Raw genomic sequence first — 23669 nt, forward strand, 5'->3', positions numbered from 1 at the left:
AGTTGCAGGAAAAAAACTCAGGGTTCCTACTGATTCTACATTATGGTGAATTATATAATTATTTCATTATACATCACAATGTAATAATAATAGAAATAAGGTACACAATAAAGGTAATGTGCTTAAGTCATACCGAAATCATCCCTCCACCCCAGTCCATGGAAACACTGTCTTCCACAAAACTAGTCCCTAGTGCCAAAAAGGTAAGGGACCACTGCTTTACAAGACACTTTTAGCTTTAAAAGCTATAGGGACTCAGATTTCCCTATTGCTAAACGTATTACAAAGCCACAGGAATCAAGACAGTGTGATACTAGTATAAGGACAGACATCTAGATAAATGAAAAAGAAATGAAAGTCCAAAAACAAACCCTTGTATTTATGGTCGACTGACTTTCAACGAAGACAATTCAGTGGGGAAAAACAGTCTGTTCAACAAATGGTGCTGGGATAACTGGATATCCACATGCAAAACAACGAAGCTGGACCTCTACAGGACATACAGAAATTAACTCAAAAAGATAAAGACCTGATTGTAAAAGCTAAGACCATAAAACTCTTAGAAGACAATGAGTAAATACTCGTGATCCAGAATTAAATGGTTAATTTAGAAAAATAAGAATGGTTTCACAGATATAACACTAAAACCATAAACAACAAAAGAAAAAAAAGATCAGACTTCATCCCAAAACTCCATTATATATGTGCTTCAAAGGATACCACAAAGAAAGTGAAAAGGCAACCCACAGAACAGGAAATCAGTATTTGCAAATCGTATGTCTGAGAAGGGTCTGGTTTCCAGATATATAAAGAGCTCTTAGAACTCAATAATAAAAGGACTTACCAGGCACAGTGATTCACATATGTAGTCCCAGCGACTGGGGAGGCCAAAGTGGGAGGATCACTTGAGTCCAGGAGTTCAAGACCAGCCTGGGCGATATAGCGAGAACCCCCATCTTTACCAAAAAAATTTAAAAATTTGCCTGGTGTGGTGTCACCCACCTATGGTCTCAGCTACTCAGGAGGCTAAAATGGGAGAACCGCTTGAGCCCAGGGAGTTGAGGCTGCAATGAGCCATGATCATGCCACTGCATTCCAGGCTGGGGAACAGACCAAGACCTCTCTCAATAATAATAATAATACAATTTTAAAATGGGTAAGGATAGGTATTTCACAAATCAAGATTTACAAGTGGTCAAAGCACAGAACATGTTCAACATCAGTCAGTAAGGAAATGTAAATCAAAACCTCAATAAGACATTTCTATACACCGACTAGGATGGTTATAACTTTTTTAAAAAGGAGAGAGCCAGGTGCAGAGGCTCACACCTGTAATCCCAGTTACTAAGAAGGCTAAGAAGGGAGGATCACTTGAGCCCAGGTGCAATAAGTTACGACCATGCCGCTGTACTCCAGCCCAAGTGACAGAGCAGTACCCCCATCTCTTTAAAAACAAAAACAAAAAACCAGAAAGAGACAAAGAATAACAAATAATGAAGGAAACAGAGAAAACGAAACCCTCATACACTGCTGGTGGAAATATAAAAATGGTAGAGCAAGTTTAAAAGACAATGTGGGGCTGGGTGCGGTTGCTCATGCCTGTAATCCCAGCCCTTTGGGAGGCCGAGGTGGGTGGATCACCTGAGGTCAGAAGTTCCAGACCAGCCTGGCCAACGTGTTGAAACCCCATCTCTACTAAAAATACAAAAATTAGCCGGGAGTGGTGGTGAGCACCTGTAATCCCAGCTACTGAGGAGGCTGAGGCAGGAGAAGTGCTTGAACCCGGGTGGCGGAGGTTGTAGTGAGCCAAGATCGCACCATTGCACTCCAGCCTGGGCCACAAGAGCAAAACTTCATCTCAAAAAAACTCCACAACCTGGTAGTTCATAAAAAGAAACTTAAACAGAGTTACCATATGACCCAGCAATTCCACTTCTAGATACTCATGAAAATTAAAAACATCTGTCTACACAAAAACCTGTATACAAATGTTCATAGCAAAATCATTCATAACAGCCAAAACATGTAAACAAAGTGTCCATCAATTGATGAATGAATAAACAAAAGGTGGTACTTCTATATAGAATTCAGCCATCAAAAGGAATGAAGTACTGGCACATGCTACAACATGAAAGAACCTTGAAACCAGGCACAAACAGCTACATACTGAATGATTCCATGTATATGAATTGCCCAAAACAGGCAAATCTATAATGATAGGAAGTAGATTCATGGTTGCCAAGAACTAGGAGAAGGGGACAAATGAGGAGAGACTGTTAGTGGGTTTAGTCAGAGTTTAATTACGAGGTGATGAAAATACTCTGAAATTAAGATAGTGGTGAGGGCTGTACCACTTCATGACTATACTTAAGAATCACTGAATTATATATATCCAAAAAAATGAACTTTACAGCATGTGAATTATATCTAAATTTTTAAGCTATAGGAACTCCAGAGGAGGCAAATTCAAACTCTAAACCAGATATTTAAGGACCACGACCAAATGATCAACCCCAAAAGCACACGACCACAACATATGAGTCCTATTCTCTAATCCATTACTGGCCTTCATACATAACTTCTTTATTACCTCAATAAAGGTAATAAAGGTACTTTCTCTTCCTTTGAAATGCCTTTCCCTTTTCTCATTCCAGAGATTATAGGTCGTTTCAAAGTCATTACTATAAAGAAAGCTTCCCTAATCAATTCACTTTCAATTCTTTATTAATTCATGCAGCAACTGGATCTCATCACTCTCTTTTACTTATGTGCTTCCTTAGGGTTGTCTTGTGATTGTTTCATATATGTATTCCTCTCTCCCAACTAAGTTTTAAGTGTGAGTAAAGACAGAGTAAAAATAATTAAAGGAAATACCTGATTTATCACGGATCAGCTATTTTCTAGTTTCAGGCAAGTCACTTAGAACAGATGGACTTTGATTTTGTAATCTGGAAAGCAGCAGCCAGATATTGATACATTTGAAGTATTTCCTTAATTTTTTAATAAAATAAAGGAGGCCGGGCGTGGTGGCTCATGCCTGTAATCCCAGCACTTTGGGAGGCTGAGGCAGGCAGGTCACGAGGTCAGGAGTTCGAGACCAGCCTGATCAACATGGTGAAACCCTGTCTCTACTAAAAATACAAAAATTAGCCAGGCGTGGTGGGCAGGCGCCTGTAATCCCAGCTACTCAAGAGGCTGAGGCAGGAGAACTGCTTGAACCTGGGAGGCGGACATCGCACCACTGCACTCCAGCCTGAGCAACAGAGCAAGGCTCCATCTCAAATAAAACAAAAAACAAAACAAAACAATAAAATAAAATAAACGACAGATTACTTGTAGGGCCCACTTCAGTTACAAAATTACTCTTACAAAAATACTCTTAACTGTCCACCCCTTTTTGTTTTCTGTTTGTTTGTTTTTTGAGACAGTCTCACTCTGTTGCCCAGGCTGGAGTGCAGTGACACCATCTGGGCTCACTGCAACCTCCACCTCCCGGGTTCAAACGATTCTCCTACCTCAGCCTCCCGAGTAGCTGGGACTATAGGTACCCGCCATCACGCCCGGATAATTTTTGTATTTTTAGTAGAGACAAGGTTTCCCATGTTGGCCAGGATGGTATTGGTCTCCTGACCTCGTGATCTGCCCGCCTCGGCCTCCCAAAGTGCTGGGATTAATTAGAGGTGTGAGCCACCCCGTCAGGCCAACTGTCTCCTGCTTTTGTATCTACGATTGCACCTCATTCGTTTTTCAACATTAGAAAGGGAAAAAAAATACAAACAAGACTCAAATCACAGCAAAGATATCCACAAATCCTATAACCACTCCCTTTCATTCACAAAATGTTCTTTCATGGATATATGGCACTGGAGGGGGCTACCCAGCTTTATCGAATCCACTTTCCTATGTTTGGAGAATTCTTCACTTTATAAGGCAGAACCTTGCCCTAAAACTAAAGAAACTGAAAACCAGGTATTTGTTTTCCACATCTCTCTCCTAACTAGGACAGGGTTACGTGTAACTCCTGAGCTTTTCCAGTCAAACAAACCAACCCCAACTTTGAAAAATTGAAGCAACTAAAGGAGGAGGATGTAGAGGTCAAAGATGAAGCAGTGACAGAAGCAAGCCCCAAAAGCAATCCATTCTGGCAAGGTTGAATGCAATAGCAACAGCTAATTTACTCCAGTTTGAATTAATTAAATTCTTCCAGCTGGGCACGGTGCTTTCACGCCTGTAATCCCAGCACTTTGGGAGGCCGAGGCAGGCAGATCACCTGAGGTCAGGAGTTCGAGACCAGCCTGGTCAACATGGTAAAACCCTGTCTCTACTAAAAATACAAAAATTAACCAGGTATGGTGGTGCACGCCTGCAGTCCCAGCTACTAGGGAGGCTGAGGCGGGAGGATCACTTGAACCCAGGAGGCAGAGGTTGCAGTGAGCTGAGATCATGCCACTACATTCCAGCCTGGGCAACAGAGCGAGACCCTGTCTCAAAAAATAAATTCTTCCTTCATCCAATTTTAAAAGGGAACAATGACAACAGTTTGAGGAGTATCTGTCACCTTATGTCAGAGAAAGTACAAATAGTGTGAACATGTCACCTAACAGTGATGCCTTCATTGGACCAGCTCTGCAGTATAGTACTGTTCCTGCACAAGACTGGTTCTTCTACCCTTTACGAAATTCTATATCCTCTTTAATCACAATATCCTCTTTAATCACAAAGCCATTTATGATTAGAGGGATTTCTATTATTTAAGACTATGAACACTGATATGTATTTTTCTTAGTTATTTTTATTTATTTATTTTATTTTTTTGAGACAGGGTCTCGCTCTGTCACCCAGGCTGGAATGCAGTGGTACAATCTCAGCTCGCTGCAACCTTCACCTCCTGGGCTCAAGCAATCCTCCCACCTCAGCATCCTGAGTAAATGGGAGGAGCACAGGAGTGCGCCACCACACCCGGTTAATTTTTTCTATTTTTAGTAGACACAGGGTTTCACCATGCTGCCCAGGCTGGTCTCAAACTCCTGAGCTAAAGTGATCCACCCACCTCAGTCTCCCAAAGTGCTGGGATTACAGGCATGAGCCACCATGCCCAGCCTAACACGTATTCTTAGATCACAACGGCATCCCAAAGCATCGCTTTAAAGTTTAAAGTAACTTCAACCCTTGCTCTGACAGTTTCTTTTTTTTTTTTCTTTTTTTTTTTTTTTTGAGACGGAGTCTCGCTCGGTCGCCCAGGCTGGAGTGCAGTGGCCGGATCTCAGCTCACTGCAAGCTCTGCCTCCCGGGTTTACGCCATTCTCCTGCCTCAGCCTCCCGAGTAGCTGGGACTACAGGCGCCCGCCACCTCGCCCGGCTACTTTTTTGTATTTTTTAGTAGAGACGAGGTTTCACCGTGTTCGCCAGGATGGTCTCGATCTCCTGACCTCGTGATCCGCCCGTCTCGGCCTCCCAAAGTGCTGGGATTACAGGCTTGAGCCACCGCGCCCGGCCCGCTCTGACAGTTTCATGTTAGAACTCCCTACCTTCTACAAATGGCATGTCTGCAAAGTCTCACAGTTCTTCCCACAATCTACTATGACCCCTCTTCTCCTTGAGAACCAATGTCAATATTCATGAGACTGGTTAGCAGAAAACTGTCAGCTAAATCACATCCTGACCCTTCTTTCTGTACACACATTTAAAACATCTTGATGCAAACTGATATAAAACAATTTATTACAGATGCAAAAGCCAACTTAACATTAAACTTTGGTACTTACATCACCATAAACAATGAAGTTTAAGAGAAAACCCAATTGAACAGTACGCTTTACCCAAGCCTTCATAACTTCAAAACCCAATAATCATCAATACATAATGATCACAAGATAACCAGTTCTTGAATATTAAGAAACCAGAATTGTTGCTTTAGCATGTTTCTTAGACTGTGCACCTCCCCCTCTTCCCTGACACACACATAAAAAAATAACAGCATCAACAGCATCAGCAACATCATCAAATACCTACAGCAAAAAATTTCAACCTTGGCAGCACTTGAGAATGACTTAAGAAACTTATTTTAAAATATCCATTATGTGGGTTCTTTCATCAGAGATTCTGATTAAATTGGCCTGGGCTCAAACTCAGGAATCAGTATAAACAGCTCCCCAAGGAATTCTAATGCACTCAGACAGGGCTTAGAACCAGTGAAGAGGAACGTGATGTTCTCAAGCACCTGTTTATCCATAGCATTCTATTCTTGCACAGGTGGTGTTAATGTATTTAACTCATTAACCACTGACCCTAAATATTAGCTAATCATTAAGCCCCAGTTGGTACTCAGCCCTTCCGCTGTACAAGACCATATAAGGGAACAAAGCAACAAATAAAATTCCTTCTCACACAATGGCTTTCCACATTTCCTTCAAAAGCTCTACAAATTGAGAAGGGGGATTTGAAAAGTTCACAAGTACTACTTAAATTTTACTAAGCAGTAAATTTTACTAAGTAAAAATACACACATCTGTGAGAATAAAAGTAGATTTTCAAATTTCCTCTATAACCTTTCAAGCTTTTGGCACCCAGTTTTATATATTTATAGCGATAACCCTCTATATATATAAAGAAAGATTCCATTCTTGCAGGGGAAACATTCCAAGACCCCCCCTCCAGTGGATGCCTGAAACTGCAGATAGTACCAAACCCTATATATACTATGTTTTTTCCTATGTATACATACTTATGGCAAAAGTGTGGTCCATGAACCAATCAAGCTCCATCCTAGATCTACTAAATCAGAATCTGCACTGTAATGAGAGAATAAAACCAAAGTATTATCTTTCCTTACATTAGTCTTTGTAACATCAGAAAATACATAGTAAATGTATAGTAACAAAAGTTACATATACAATCCTAAAAACAACACTAACGAATATTTCTAGGATAAGTATATAAAGCATTTAGCAAATCACTCCTAAATCAATTCAGAAAAACCACCAATTAAATCTCAATCATATTTTACTCTATTCTCTGAAGCCAAAATTATAGATGACACAGTCCAACACCAAAATAAAGTATTTTAAATCATCCTCCCAGACTATGTGGTAACCTCCACACAGACCATTAGTTAAGAATAATAACAATTATAAAGATGCTCCAAGGATTTTAAGAAACACCTCCCTAATTATTTCACTCAAGTTCTTAATTTCATCAGGAAAAAAAAGAGGACCTAAGACCTGAATTTCCCCAAACCATTTAGATGCATGTGATGGTCATTTATCTGAGCCTCCCAGAATGACTGGGAAATGAACATCCTACAAGTCTTGCCACAAACCAAGTATTTAACAGAAAATTAGGTACAGGTATTAGCTACACTGAAACCCTGTTGCTGTGTTTCCCCTTGGGAATGATGGCTAAGGTAGAGCCATGTCACACATATTTAAACAATAATTTATATAAAATTACAAATACTGTGAAATACAACCACTACTGTATGATGAAGGAATCTGCACTTGTTTATATCAATACAATCTTTCACCTTGAGGGTCATTCAACAATGTGACTGGTAATACATAGGTATGGGCCTAGGACCCTCTCCCAGTCTGTGAGATCTGACAAATCCTACAGTACTTTTTAAATCAAATGCTAAAAATATTAATTATAGTTTTCTACTACTCCTATCTTAATTTTTAATGTGTATAAATTCCAAAGCTGAGATTATTTTTCAGTTTTAGGGTTAATCAACTAATCTTATTTAAAGTATACACTGTATATATTAAGCTAAAGATGGACTAAACACTGATGTCTCCAATTCTAATCCTTTACCACATGGATCATTCTAGCCTCCTCCTCCTTGCTTGTAACTTTCCATTCCAAAAGTGAGAAATCTGACTCCCACAATCCACTATCCACTTTACTTAACTGTTTAACTCTAGTATACATTACCAGAGGTATCAGAATTGTTAACTATACCTTTATATGAAGCAATATTATCAACTAATGTACACTACAAGTACAGAATATGTGCAGTGCTTTTTGCCTTTAGTATTACAGGCACTATGCATTTCCAAAATAAATTAGATCAACAGTTTTTCCCCATCACCCACTTCAAGGAGATTGTTTCATACATCTCTAATACAATTAGATTCTTCTGTCTCAATCTGCATTCCATCCTGGAATCCCCAGCCTCCTAAAAATATGGTATTTTAAAATTTGTATTCATTAAGGTCTACGCTTTCTGCTATAAAGTGCTATGGGTTTTGACAACTGTGTAGTATGCTTTTTTTTTACGTTTCTCATCTTCTACATATATAACATCTTACAAACAATTTTACCACCATTCTTCAAACAAACATACATATTTCCACAGTCATCTTCAATTCTACTAAACAGAGTGCAGAGTCTACATGGTTGCAGGCTTATCTCCATGCACATACCACCTTTTTTTTTTTCTCCACAATCTCTAGGAGACTCATTTCAGAAAACTTCACTTTCAGATTACTAACAGTTGTCTGCTCATGATTAGGCTTCAAAAGAAAAATGTCAGAGTTATTTATATAAAAAACAGATTTCATATCCTTATTTTACAACCAAGTTCTCTATCACTTATGTGTCTATCAAAAATAAATTAATGAAAGCCTGAAAACAGTTATCAATTCATTATACTGCTTTCACATCCACTTCAAACCTCCTATATATAAACTGATATGATATGGGTTCACTTACCCAGCTCAGTCTCACTACAAGGATTTTTAAACTAAATCAGTCCAGTCCACTGAACAGTATCAGCTTACTGTAGGTACATTGTCTTTCATAATAAATAACAGTATCAGTAGCGCAACACCAACACACAGGGAACTAGACTAAGACCAAGGATATAAATAAGGTAAGAACATATTTATTCCCTGGATGCCTGCCTGAATCCAAAATAAAACCTCTGAATGGCAGGGGGGCAGTGTCTCACATCTGTAATCCCAGCACTTTAGGAGGCCCAGGCAGGCGGATCACCTGAGGTCGGGAGTTGTAGACCAGCCTGACCAATATAGTGAAACCCCCATCTCTACTAAAAATACAAAAATTAGCCAGTTGTGGTGGCAGGCACCTGTAATCCCAGCTACTTGGGAGGCTGAGGCAGGCGATTCGCTTGAACGCAGAGGGTGGAGGATGGGAGGATGCAGTGAGCCAAAATCGCACCACTGCACTCCAGCCTGGGCAACAAAGCAAGACTCCATCTGGTGGGGGGGGTGGGGGAGGGGGGAAGAAGCTTGAAAATCGTTACTCTATCATAATGTGAGTAATACTCTATCCTAATAGTGAGTAAAAAGCTGAACGACAACAACAAAGATCAACAACTCTTCTTAGATCCATCAGAGAGATAAGATCACAGGGCAAACCACTCCCCCACAATTGGACAGACAGACAAGGTGATACAAAGGATCATAATTTATCAAAGCAGAAATCCATGGACAAAAACCTCTCTATAGGAGCCAGCACCCGAGTAGGAAAACCTAAATTGCAACTGATGAGTTGCTGGAGGTTTAGTATGGACAAATCTGAAAGTTAAAAACTCTAGGGACACTTTTTTCAGTTTTACCTCCAGGAGCTCTACCGGGTTCTCATGGTAAGATCTGAGCCAGTGCGGTGGCTCACTCCTGTAATCCCAGCACTTTGAGAGGCCGAGGCAGGTGGATCACTTGAGGTCAGGAGTTTGAGACCAGCCGGTCCAACATAGTGAAACCCTGTCTCTATTAAAAATACAAAAATTAGCTGGGCATGGTGGAGGACACCTGTAATCCCAGCTACTCAGGAGGCAGAAGCAGGAGAATCACTTGAACCCGGGAGGAGGAGGTTGCACTGATCCAAGATCATACCATTGCACTGCAGCCTAGGAGACAGAGCGAGACTGTGTCTCAAAAAAAAGAGAGAGAGAGAGAGATCCAAGAAAAATACCCACTGCTGCCTGTGCAAGGAGAGTTCTTGTAAAGCTATAGTTCTGGTAAGGTCTGCCCTCAAGAAAATCCATCTTACTATAGCCTAACCAACCTGGGGGAAGGAAAATATCCAGCTCCACCTCCCTCTTTCTGTCTACACAGAAGAAGAGAAATACTTAACTCCAGCCTCCTCTAACCATTCTGTCCCACCTAAGGGGATGAAAAGAACTGAGAAGCACTTGTGAAGCTCACAGCCCAGGCTGCAACGGCTCACTAAACAACTGAGATATAGTCATTGAACTACAGCTTACCATCACATTACAAAAGGCCTATATATCACAATTCCTTTTATCTGATATATCACATCTGGCTTTCAACAAAAAATTACAAGGCATACTAAAAGACAAAAAAGCAGTTTGAAGAGACAGAGTAAGTATCATAACCAGATTCAAATATGGCAAGAATATTGCAATAAACAGACAAGAATTTAAAACAACTATGATTAATACACTAAGGATGCTAATGGGAAAAAACAGACAACATGGAAGAATAGACTGATAATGTAAGCTAGGGGAAAAATCAAAGAGAAATGCTGGAGATCAAAAACACTATAACATAAATGAAGAATGCCTTTGATGGGTTCATTAGTATACTGTACGTGGCTGAGGAATCCGAGTTTGAGAATGTCAATAGAAACTTTCAAAGCTGAAAAGCAAATTTTTTAAAAAGACTGAAAAAAAGGGAACAGAATATCTAAGAATTGCGTTCAATTCAGCAGCACACATACTAACACTGGAACAATTCAGAGAAGATCAGCATGGCCCCTGCGCAAGGATGACATGCAAATTCGTGAAGCATTCGTATTTTTATATTTTTCTAAAAACAATAAGAACTGTGGGACAACTATTATACAAAAGGTATAACATACATGTAATGAGAATACAGAAAAAGAGAAAATATTTGAAGCAGTAATGACAGAATTCCACACAAACTAATGTCAGACAGCAAACCACAGATCCAGTCAGCTCAGAGAACAAGCAGGAGAAGGCAAAACAAAACAAACCACCACCTACACCTTGGCATATCATATTCAAACGGCAGAAAATGAAAAAAACACTAAATCTTAAGAAAAAACACCTTACTTGTAGAAGAGCAGGATTATATCTAACTTATCCTCATAAACCATACAAGCATATAGAGAATAGAGTGAAATATTTTAAAATTCAAGAGAAAGGGGAAAAAAAAACTACTAACCTGCAATTCTCCACCCTGCAAAATTATCCTTAAAAAGTGAAGGAGAACTAAAGACTTTCTCAAGAGCAACAAAAATTGAGGGATTTGTTACCAGTAGACCTGCCTTTTAAGAAATGTTAAAAGTAGTTCTTCAGAAGGAAGAAAAATAATGTAGGTCAAAAATAGATCTACAAAAAGAAAGGAACAGCATTAGAGAAGGAATAAGTGAAGTTAAAATAAAAACTTTTATTTTTCTTTTTTTTTTGAGACGGGGTCTTGTTCTGTCGCCCAGGCTGGAGTGCAGTGGCCTGATCTCGCCTCACTGCAACCTCCACCTCCTGGGTTCACGCATTCTCCTGCCTCAGTCTCCCAAGAAGCTGGGATTACAGGCGTGCGCTACCACGCCCAGCTAATTTTTTGTATTTTTAGTAGAGACGGGGTTTCACCATGTTGGCCAGGCTGGTCTCGAACTCCTGACCTCAGGTGATCCACCCACCTTGGCCTCCCAAAATGCTGGGATTACAGGTGTGAGTCACCTCACCCGGCCTTATTCTTAGTTGAGCTAACAGGTAACAGTTTGTTCAAAATAGTAACAGCAACAATGCAGTCAATGATTTTAGCTTACATATAAGTGAAATGAATGATGGCAATAATACAGGGAGAAATTAGGAGTATTTTGTTCCAGCCAATTTTGTTGTAAGCCCAAAACTGTTCTAAAAAATGGTCTTTTATTTAAAAACAAACAACAAAAAAAAAGGCAAGAGGGGAGAGTCCTTTCTGCTTCAGTTTGCGGTTCTGTAAAGCTTGGCACTCATTTTTAGTATTCAGTGGTCAGTAAGACTGGTACCAAATCCTCATTTGGCCCATTTCCCCAAGAGTAGCTAAATTAAGTATCCAAGGTAAGGATTAAGAAAGAGAGCCTGGCCAGGCGCAATCACCTGAGGTCAGGAGTTCAGGACCAGCCTGGTCAACATGGTGAAACCCCCGTCTCTACTAAAAATACAAAAATTAGCTGGGTGTGGTGATGCATGCCTGTAGTCCCAGCTACTGGGGAGGCTGGAGACACAAGAATCGCTTGAACCTGGGAGGCGGAGGTTGCAGTGAGCCGAGATCACGCCACTGTACAACAGCCTAGGTGACAGAGCAAGGCTCTATCAAGGAAGAGAAGAGAAGAGAGAAGAGACCTAACAGGAAGAGATAAATGCTATGCCTAAAAGGTAACAAGTACGTGTCTTCGGTTTATGCAGTGACCCAGCAGCAGAGTGAGTCTTTAGTCTCAGGATCTGCTTTATGAGACTGCCCTTCTCTAGGGCAGGGGTCCTCAAGCCGCAGGCTGTGGACCAGTAGCAGTCAGTGGCCTGCTAGGAATTGGCCGCACAACAGGAGGTGAGCAGCAGGCAAGCGAGCATTACTGCCTGAGCTCTGCCTCCTCTCAGATCAGTGGCAGCATTAGAGTCTCAGGAGTGCGAACCTTATTGTCAACTGCGCATGCAACGGATCTAGGTTGCACACCTCCATTTGTGAATCTAATGCCTGATCTGAGGTGGCACAGTTTCATCCGGAAACCATCCCACCCAGCCCGCTACTGCCCAGTTCCCGTGGAAAAACGGTCTTCCACAAAACTGGTCCCTGGTGCCAAAAAGTTTGGGCACCACTGCTGTAGGGAAAGCAGAAAAATGGTAACAGACCCCAGCGAGCCAGGAAAGAGGCATTCATTGCATTCAAGGATGCAGCACTGAAGCCGACCCAAGAGGAGCGGCAGCTACTGAGGCCTGCTCAGAGCACACGGTGCAGGGATGTGATGCAGGAAAAGTCCTGAGGGAAAAAAACATTCTCAAGACCTGCTAGGATATGATACAAACATTTTCTATTAAAATGAAGAACATCAGCCCGGCAGTGGTTCACGCTGTAATCCCAGCACTGTGGGAGGCCGAGACAGGTGGATCACCTGAGGTCGGGAGTTCAAGACCAGCCTGACCAACATGGAGACTCCCCGTCTCTACTAAAAACACAAAATTAGCCTGGCGTGGTGGCGCATGCCTATAATCCCAGCTACTTGGGAGGCTGAGGCAGGAGAATCGCTTGAACCCGCGAGGCAGAGGTTGCTGTGAGCCGAGATTGTGCCATTGCACTCCATCCTAAGCAACAGAAGTGAAACTCCATCTCAAAAAAAAAAAAAAAAAAAAAAGAATATCTCACACTGAGACTTGAAAATCTCTCGCTTAACTCAGCCATTTAAAAATTAAACTGTGAGGTACACGCCTTGACTACTTCATTTTAATTTAGACTCTTTCAAAAAATAAAAATTGGTGTGCACATATTAAGGAGCAGTTTTAGTTTTGTTTTTTTATTTAATCAACCTTAGAATCTACCTTAGAAACCTGTAGATACATAAAAGCACTTAACAATGAAGTTGCTTAATTCAACTAGTTGTGTAATATATTCTGCAGGGGCTTTTATCAGCAACATATTTTAAAGTCAATTTTAGTATGCTTTGGGAAACAGAAAGCATGTGATAAATATCTCCCTTGGCTTCTCAAAAGCTAGGCTACAGGCTTATATAGAAGAAATCTCACTTCAGCAATAATCTTTATTAACTCTGGTTATGTAATCTATTTGGCCTCTAATTTATTTTGGCCTCAATTAGCTTTATTTTGGCTTTGAATTAAGAGAGAATGAACATATGTACTTGATACTGAATAATTAAATAAATACATGTGGTCACAGCTCCACTTTGCAGTAGTATACACATCTGCTATTCATCCAAAAATCATGAAAACCAGGACCAGGCTGTTAAATGCTGTTCATTAGTGTCCACATAAATGTAATTTTATTGCTGTGTCTGGTCTGATATTCATTTGCAATGCTTTCTGGAAAATAATTTTTAAATGGAGTGAAAGGTAGAAGATGGGCTTCATTTTAACTGGGAGAGAAGTAAAGCAAGTAAATATATATTAGGTTTTCAAGATGTCACAATTTCTTATGCCAGGAAAATAAAAATATCTCAAACTGATAACAAGATTAGACACACGAGTCATTTAATACAAATTTACTTTATACATTTTTATTACAACCCAAAGCATTTAATTTATTTGATTAGGTAAGGATAAAACAACAAATCTTCCAAAATATTCACATGCCCTAATTTGGAATGTATATTCAATCTGAATCCAGTTTCCCATAATGAAAATGTTCAGAAATGTTCAGTTTCAATAAATCTAGACTAAAGGGATAAAATTTCACCTTTTACAAGATGTAATTACATACAAAGGTGACTAATTAAGACATTGAGACTTAAGCTATAAAAACTAAGTGACCCAGATCTATACTAGGTCATAAATCATGTCATGATCCTTGAAGTTACTTATTTAACCCTACCCATAATTAAAGTAAGTCTTTAATATACATATGAATAATTCTCAACTATCATGCACATGGTACATGAAATAATAGACAATATTTTAAAACATGTAAGTTAGAGTTTCTATTCCGGTAATTTGGTAAAAAGACAACCAGAAAATACTTCTTTTACAAAACAAATAGAACTAATGGTGAATCTTTTTATCTGATTTGTACATATACACAAAATAAAATATACAAACACCTCTTTAAATGTAGAGCTTATCAAGAAAGTAGGGGAAATCTCCTGAGACCAAAAATGAACAGGAAAGTAAAAAGCAGTGCATGGCCGGGCACAGTGGCTCACGTCCGTAATCCCAGCACTTTGGGAAGCCAAGGTGGACAGATCTTCAGGAGTTCAAGACCAGCCTGGCCAATATGGTGAAAACCCATCTCTACTAAAAATACAAAAATTAGCCAGGTACGGTGGCAAGTGCTGGAGTCCCAGCTACTTGGGAGGCGAAGGCAGGAGAATGGCTTGAACCCGGGTGGCAGAGGTTGCAGTGAGCTGAGATCGTGCCACTGCACTCCAGCCTGGATGACAGAGCAAGACTCCATCTCAAAAAAAAAGCAGTACATGTTTGATCTGATGCTATGATGACCCTGGATTTTCTGATCTCAGAAACTGAGGAACTTCTGTTACAATGGCAAACCAGGGAAGACTTTGGCACACAAGACACAGTGTTAGAAATAAGATTCCTGCACAAAGCATGACTCTCAACAATGAAGTAGAAAGATCTGCCCACCGACAGAGGGAGACAAGGAAGCCTTTTTTGTCTTGCCCTAGGCCCCGAAAAGGTAGGAAAGATCACCAAAGACTTCATAATCATAAGACCGCCCCTAGGTAGGTTTAGAGTTTGATTTATTCTATCCACATAGTACAGAAACTCCCAACTTCAAAAATTAAATATAAAAAATATTTCTGCTTGAATAGGGCAATGATAACATTTGATAACTCATTTACTAAAACTCAAACTAAGCCGGGCACAGTGGTTCATGCCTGTAGTCCCGGAAGTTTTTAGATCAGCCCAGGAAACAGTTTGTTTTTGTTTTTTTGTTTAAACAACAACAACAACAACAAAAAAAAAAACTCAGGCTGAGCAGCGCAGTGGCTCATGCCTGTAATCCCAACAGTTTGAGAGGCTGAGGTGGGCAGATCACTTGAGCCCAGGAATTCAAGTCCATCCTGAGCAACATGGCGAAACCCCATCTCTAAAAAAGATACAAAAATTAGCCAGATGTGCTGGCACACACCTGTAGTCCTAGCTGCTCAGGAGGCTGAGATGGGAGGATTGTTTGAGCCGGGAGGCAAAGGTTGCAGTGAGCTGAGACCACGCCACTGACCGAGTGAGACTCTGCCTCAAAACAAACAAACAAACAACCAAAAAAAAACCCTCAAACTTCACACTTGAGATCTGTGGAATTTACTGTATATAAATTATACTTCAAAAAGTTAAGTGGTCATCTGGGCACGGTGGCTCACGACTGTAATCCCAGCACTTTAGGAGACCAAGGTGGGCGGATCACGAGGTCAGGAGATCAAGACCATCCTGGCTAACATGGTGAAACCCTGTATCTACTAAAAAATACAAAAAATTAGCCGGGCATGGTGGTGGGCACCTGAAGTCCCAGCTTATCGGGAGGCTGAGGCAGAAGAATGGCATGAACCTGGGAGGCAGAGCTTGCAGTGAGCCGAGATCACGCCACTGCACTCCAGCCTAGGCGACAGAGTGAGATTCTGTCTCAAAAAAAAAAAAAAGTTAAGTGGTCACTGGAAACACCTCCAGTGAACTTGGCAAAAGCAACCCAAAATCTTTCTGGAGGAATATGCCCCCAAGTCACTCAGAATTCTCAAGGATAGCCTCTCTGAAGATCAGCTCACAATCTAAAACTATATAAAACACTCAAGGAAACATTTAACCGTAAGCAAGAATCCAGCAGGTATAAATTCAAAAAAAAAAAAAGTGGATTTTTAAGAACTTCAGAAAACTGAACAACCTGACAGAGATTATAAATATTTAAATTATTAAAACACATAAAAGATGGAATAAAATACATGACACAAGAAAAGACATTATCAAACAATAATAGATATCCCTAATAAGAAAACACAAGAAAGCAATCCTCAGTACATGCTAAAATAATCAATAGATGAGTGGTTAATAAGGAACTAGGTATTTGGCAAAATACAAAAGGATCATCCCACAAATAAGGACACAACAGGAAAGGGCTCAACTTACAAATAAAGATAGTAACTTTCAGGCATTAGAGTCAAAAACCAAATATTACAACAAAAGATGCACCGAACATCCCCACTGCCAGAAAATTTGACCATCTGAACCTACTGAATAATCTTAGCATCACTACAATATAGGACAACTTCTGATGTGACAAATACAAAGTACTCAGTACTACCTATGAGGCATTCACACCAAAATGTTAACTCTGTCTCTAATCAAGTCTTCAAATCTAATTTCATTTTCCAAGTAACACAGGGGGATAAAAATAAATCAAATACCACAATAATTTGTTAGAAAATAAAAAATTGGCCGGGCGCAGTGGCTCACGCCTGTAATCCCAACACTTCAGGAGGCCGACGTGGGTGGATCATGAGGTCAGGAGATCGAGACCATCCTGGCTAACACGGTGAAACCGCGTCTCTACTAAAAACACAAAAAATTAGCTGGGCGTGGTGGCGGGCACCTGTGGTCCCAGCTACTCGAGAAGCTAAGGCAGGAGAATGGCGTGAACCCGGGAGGCAGAGGTTGCAGTGAGCCGAGATCGCGCCACTGCACTCCAGTCTGGGCAACAGAGCCAGACGCCATCTCAAAAAAATGAATGAATGAATGAATGAATGAATGAATGAATGAATGAATGAATGAAAATAAAAAATCTGGGACATTCTATAGGACAGCTGACCCAGTCTTTTCAATTAAGTCAACAGGGTAAGAGATAAAAAGGGAAAGGGGGAGGACCAACTCAACTGCTCTAGAAAACTTGTGCAACTTGTAAACCTGTTTGGATCCCGATTTCAAACAAACCAACTATAAAGCAACATTTCTGAGACACAGATATCTGAGTACCAAGAGACTAATTTGTAACATTAAAGAACTGTTCATTGCAAGGTGTGTGAAAGACAGTGGCATTATGATTCTAGAAAAAAGTATTTTTTAGAGATGCAAAATGAAGTATTTACAAGTAAGATGTCGATATGTGAATCTGCTTTAAAATATCTCAGTTAATTAAAAAAAAAAAACAGCCTAAAAGCCTACATATAGAGAGTGGTTGAATAAACCATGGTGTGAATACACAATGGTACACTATGCACTGGCAGAAAAGAACGAGGAATATCTCTATGAAATGATATGGAATGACATTCAAAATGTTAAGTTTTGGCCAGGTGCAGTGGCTCATGCCTGTAATCCCAGCACTTTGGAAGGCCGAGGCAGGTGGATCACAAGGTCAGGAGTTTGAGACCAGCCTGACCAACATGGAGAAACCCCATCTCTGATAAACATACAAAATTAGCCGGGCGTGGTGGTAAATGCGTGTATTCCCAGCTACTCGGGAGGCTGAGGCAGGAAAATCACTTGAACCCAGGAGGCAGAGGTTGCGGTGAGCCGAGATCGCACCATTACACTTTAGCATGGGCAACAAGAGTAAAACTCTGTCTCAAAAAAAAAAAAATTAAAAAAAAAAAAATTAGCCAGGCATGGTGGCACATGCCTGTAGTCCCAACTGAGGGCAAAGAATCGCCTGAACCCAGGAGGCGGGAGGTTGCAGTGAGCACAGATCATGCCACTACACTCCAGCATGGGCGACAGAGCAAGACTTCGTCTCAAAAAAAAAAAAAAGTTAAGTTTAAAAAGAACGTGCAAAAGAACATCTACAGTATGATAAGAATACACACATTCACGGCTGGGCACAGTGGCTCACGCCTGTACTTCCAGCACTTTGGGAGGCTGAGGTGGGCAGATTACGAGGTCAGGAGTTTGAGACCAGCCTGAGCAACACGGTGAAACCCCCGCCTCTACTAAAAACACAAAAATTAGCCAGGTGTGGTGGCACGCACCTGTTAATCCAGCTACTCAGGAAGCTGAGGCAGGAGAATTGCTTGAACCCGGGATGCAGAGGTTACAGTGAGCCAAAATCGTGCCACTGCACTCCAGCCTGGGCGACAGAGAGAGACTACGTCTCAAAAAAAAAAAAAAAAAAAAGAATATACAGATTCACGTTCTGAGAGAACAGAGCTATAATAAAAGAAAAAAAAAGAATATACACATGTATCAACTCATTTGTACATAAACGAATTCACAATAAAAAAGCAGAAATTATTAAGACTAAGATACCTATAGAAAGGGGTGGGGAAAGACTGGATAAAAAAGGGTAGGGGATGGGACGACGATAGAAGGGATGGGGAAGAAGAACACTTTTCTGAGTATAAATTTTTGTGTTATTTTTAACTCTTAGGAACATGTAAATTGTTTCACATAACACCAAAGTAAATTCGTTTCTCACAATGGTGGTATAGGCTAATGATTTTAAAACTCTTAATGTATATGTATACTAAGATGGGCAAATAAGAAAATATATCATGAATAATGAGAGCCAGGTTTCTCACTATCACAGAATAGAAGTAAATATCCCAAGTAAGAAAAGGGAGAAGGCTACAACGATAATTTTGTGGTAGCAGATTGGCGATAACATGAATTTGTTTTTACATATAGCAAAGACACAGAACTAGGCGTATTGTGTCTACATACACCATGCATTTCCTAACTCTGTCCACTGAGAGGTACTAAATACAATAAAAGAAAATACAGCTGGGCACAGTGGCTCATGCCTGTAATCTCATGCACTTTGGGAGGCCAAGGCAGGCAGATCACCTGAGGTTGGGAGTTTGAGACCAGCCTGACCAACATGGAGAAACCCTGTCTCTACTAAAAATACAAAATTAGCCAGGCGTGGTGACGCATGCCTGTAATCCCAGCTACTCGGGAGGCTGAGGCAGGAGAATCACTTGAACCCAGGAGGCGGAGGCTGCAGTGAGCAAAGATCGCACCATTGCACTCCAGCCTGGGCAACAAGGGCAAAACTCTGGCTTAAAAAAAAAAAAAAAGAAAGAAAATCCAGTAGCAAAGAACACACCTAGTTTCCACATCTTCATTTCTAAATACCATTCTCTAATAAAAGGAGCCAGAACTCCTTGGAGAAATAGTTGATTCAAGTGGTGGAACAGAAGAAAGACACAATGAGTCTGGACTGTCTGGAGTTGCCAGAAAGTAAGAAAGTACTTAAAAAACAATGAGGCGGCCAGGCACGGTGGCTCACGCCTGTAATCCCAGCACCCTGGGAGGCCAAGGCGGGCGGATCAGAAGGTCAGGAGATCCAGACCATCCTGGCTAACACGGTGTGAAACCTCGTCTCCACTAAAAAATACAAAAAATTAGCTGGGCGTGGTGGTGGGCGCCTGTAGTCCCAGCCACTTGGGAGGCTGAGGCAGGAGAATGGCACGAACCTGGGAGGCAGAGCTTGCAGTGAGCTGAGATCGTGCCACTGCACTCCAGCCTGGGCGACAGAGCAAGACTCCATCTGAAAAAAATAAATAAAATAAATAAATAAAACAATGAGGGCATGTAAAAATGACTCAGGAACCAACTTGAAGGAGCTCCCAGTGGCCAAATCTGCAACAATTTGAGCAAGAAAATCATGACAGTTTTGGATTATAACCTACAGGATAAAATAAATGCCCATGAATCCATACTAATTGTATCAGAAAAACACTTTTCCTTCTCTCACAGAGTCAACATAACAGAACACTTCTGACACCAGATTGCTGGGCGGGGTAACGGGGGGGTTCCCCACACCAAGCAATTCTACAACACCAGCTGGGTGTCCTACAAGCCAGTTCAATTCTGACACTATCTATGTGAAGACAGCATCAGATCCCAGTAACGGGCTTGGTTACTGCCCCCTCCATTGCAGGCACCTGTGCTACTGACTGGCCAGCTATAACCCCCTCCTTTGCAGGCACCCGTGCTACTAACTGGCCAGCTATAAACTGGAGGTTCCCACAATCCCTTCCTCAGCTTCAATCATTTGCTACAGCAGCTCACAGAACTCAGGGAAACACTTTATTTATATTTATCAGTTTATTATAAAGGATATTACAGAGGATACAGATGAACAACCACATGGAAAAGATACATAGGGAGAGATCTAGAAGGGTCACGAGCACAGGAGATTCCATCCTAATGAAACATGAAAATGGATGTGTTCACCAACCCAGAAGCTCTCCAAACCCCCCGTAGTTCAGGGCTTTTTTTTTTTTTTTTTAGAGAGGCTTCTTATATAGGCATGATTGATACTAGCTTTATCTCCAGTCCCTCTCCCCTTCCCAAGGACGTGAAGCGGAGCTGAAAGTTCCAAGCTTCTAATCATGGCTTGGTCTTTCTGGTGACCAGCCCCCATCCAGAAGCCTACCAAGAGTTGCCTCATTAAAACAAAAGATGTTCCTATCACCCAGGAAATTCCATCGGATTAGGAGTTCCATGTCAGGCACTGGAGTCAAAGACCAAATATTAGAACAAAAGATGCACCTAGCACCCCTACTGCTCAGGAAATTACAAGGGTTTTAGAAGCTCTGTGCCAAGAACCAGGGGACAGACACCAAATACATTTTCACAATATCACACTAATATAAATAACTGAATAAATAAATGAGAGAGACAGGACAGCTCTATGTTAAGGGAGAAGTCTAACTAATAACGCACACAGAAGGAATAATGGAACTAGAAAAATCACTATTTGGCAAAAAGCAAACACCACAGTAACAATTACTACAGGCAAAAACTATCAAGGAAAGATAAAATTTGTGGATAAAAGTATGATGAGAAACAGGATAATTGCACAGCCTCAATTATATATTGCAAGGAGAAAAATAGTAACTACAGTGAAAAAAAACTAGCAGACAAAACCATAACCAAGTGATCAACTGTAACATCACCCCGTATCCACACAATGTGCCTGCTGACAGGATGCCCTGAGAAGGGCATAGTATCACTTCTGTGGTATTCTTGCCAAAAATGTATAACTTTAATCAAATCACGAGAAACAGCAAACAGAGCCAAACTGAGGCACGTTCTACAAATGACTGGCCGATAATCTTCAAAAACGTCTAGGTTGTGAACAATGAAGAAAGACTACCAAAACATCTCAGATTAGAAAAGGCTGAGGAGGAACTAAACGCAAAATGGGATCCTGGCCCAGAGAAAGGACTAATGGGGAAAACGGAGAAATTCAAATATGGTCTACAGATTAGTTAACAGTATTCTATCAACATTAATTCCTGGTTAGATAACTGTTCTACGGTTATACAAAATGTCAATATTTATGGAAGTTGGGTGAAAGTTATATCAGAACTACGTACAATTTTTGCAACTTTTTTCCAACTCTAAAATTACTGATATACTGTTTTCTCTACTTTTATGTAGCTGAGATTTCTTCGTAAGTTTTTAAACAAGGGACACAAGGAACTTCTAAAAAATTAAAATATAGTCACTGATATTAAAACCTCAATTAACATATTAAACTGCAAAATTAGGCACAGCTGAAGAAAGAATTTTGTTATCTAAATGGCAGGTACAAAAAAAAAAAAAACCCAGAAAGTGGCTCAGAGAAATAATGAGAGAGAAGATAAAAAAGCAAAATTAAGAGGAAAGGAACAAGAAATTAGAAAGGAACATATATCAAACAAGAGTTCCAAAGAAGACTAAGGAGAATGAAGGAAAATTAAGAAAAAAATGGGTAAGAATTCTCTAGAATTAACAAACAACAAAAATGCTTAGATTCTAGAAATATGAATCCTAAGCAGGATAAATAAAAATACATCCACATCTAGACACAGGGTAGACAAAGCTGCAAAATACCAAAAATCAAGAGAAGCTTTTAAAAACCAGAAAAATATTAAAAAGATAAACGATAAATTATAAAGCAATACAGACTTAATCGTACCAACAATTAAAGCCACATACCCTCAAAGGTCTGAGTGAAAATAATCACACAGAATTCTATACTCTAATTATCATTTCAAGAATGAGGGCAAAATAAACACATTTTTAGACAAAGACCAGGAGTTACTATTAACAGACCCTCATTGAAAGAAACATTGAAGGGCACACTTCACATAAAAGGAAGCTGAATTCAAGCGGATTAACTGGGATGCAAAAAGCAATGGTAAAGTAAGAAATTGGTACACTGAGTAAACCTAAAAACATAAAACTTATTTTAAAAGGTCCTTTAAACAAAGCTACCATGTTGAATTTTTTTAAGTAATTCAACTTGTAAAAAAACACAAAAAACAAAAAACCATGGCTTCAGTAAGATACCTTTCACAAAGAAAAAAAGGACCAAACATGGAATCCAAAAATTTCAACTAAGAATATAGCTCCCTCTCACTTTATCTTGGTCAAAGGCCTTGGCTTCTTCACCCAAAGAAGGGAAGGAAGGCATTTAGCTAGAGGATCCTTAAGATTCCCTTCCAGTTCTAGGATTCAAGGGATAGAAAACAGACCTTCCCAATTTACCAGAACATCTTTCAAAACTGTAAGTTGTTTACACCAAGATCCTTCATACACAGGGCCAGCGTTTTAAAGCAAGATCTAATCTGAAGCTTTAGATTTTAAATAATTGGCTATCTGCTTCTATGCAAAAGCCAACTGGGAACAGATATGATCTCAGAAAAAGAACAAAGAAAATAATGCACTTTTAAACTGTTCCATTTTTAAAGAGCTAATGGAGGAAGGAAAGGCACAGTCCAAGTGGCAGGAAAACCAAAACAGTATAAAACTCAGTAAGTTTAAGTGAAAATTTCTAAAAGAAATACAGTATCAATATCAATTGGTACAAAAATAAAAACAATCATTATTTTATCCCTAGTTCACAAACTAGCTGACAAACCCCTCCTTCCAAAATCTTAAAGATTCATTGTAATTTCTGAAGAGTTATCAACCCTGGAATACATCAAAGGTAGACAAAATCCCCAAATGCAGACAGCCTACACTCATAAAGATACCCTATTCTTTTTTTTTTTTTTTTTTCCATCTCCAACCATACAGAGGAAGG

The 23669-nt window shown here is 40.1% G+C and overlaps 1 protein-coding gene and 1 non-coding gene across 3 annotated transcripts in view; one reads left to right on the forward strand and one right to left on the reverse strand.

Moving 5' to 3' along the window:
• Positions 1–23669, reverse strand: part of LRP6 (LDL receptor related protein 6) — a 157940-nt gene that overhangs the window by 105376 nt on the left and 28895 nt on the right. The gene's annotated exons all lie outside the window — the stretch shown is intronic.
• LOC115900104 lies at positions 10677–10783 on the forward strand. Its single transcript, XR_004059784.1, has one exon. It is a non-coding gene; the product is annotated as a U6 spliceosomal RNA (small nuclear RNA).

Source organism: Rhinopithecus roxellana, chromosome 10, assembly GCF_007565055.1.
Source record: "Rhinopithecus roxellana isolate Shanxi Qingling chromosome 10, ASM756505v1, whole genome shotgun sequence".
Lineage (NCBI taxonomy): Eukaryota > Metazoa > Chordata > Mammalia > Primates > Cercopithecidae > Rhinopithecus > Rhinopithecus roxellana.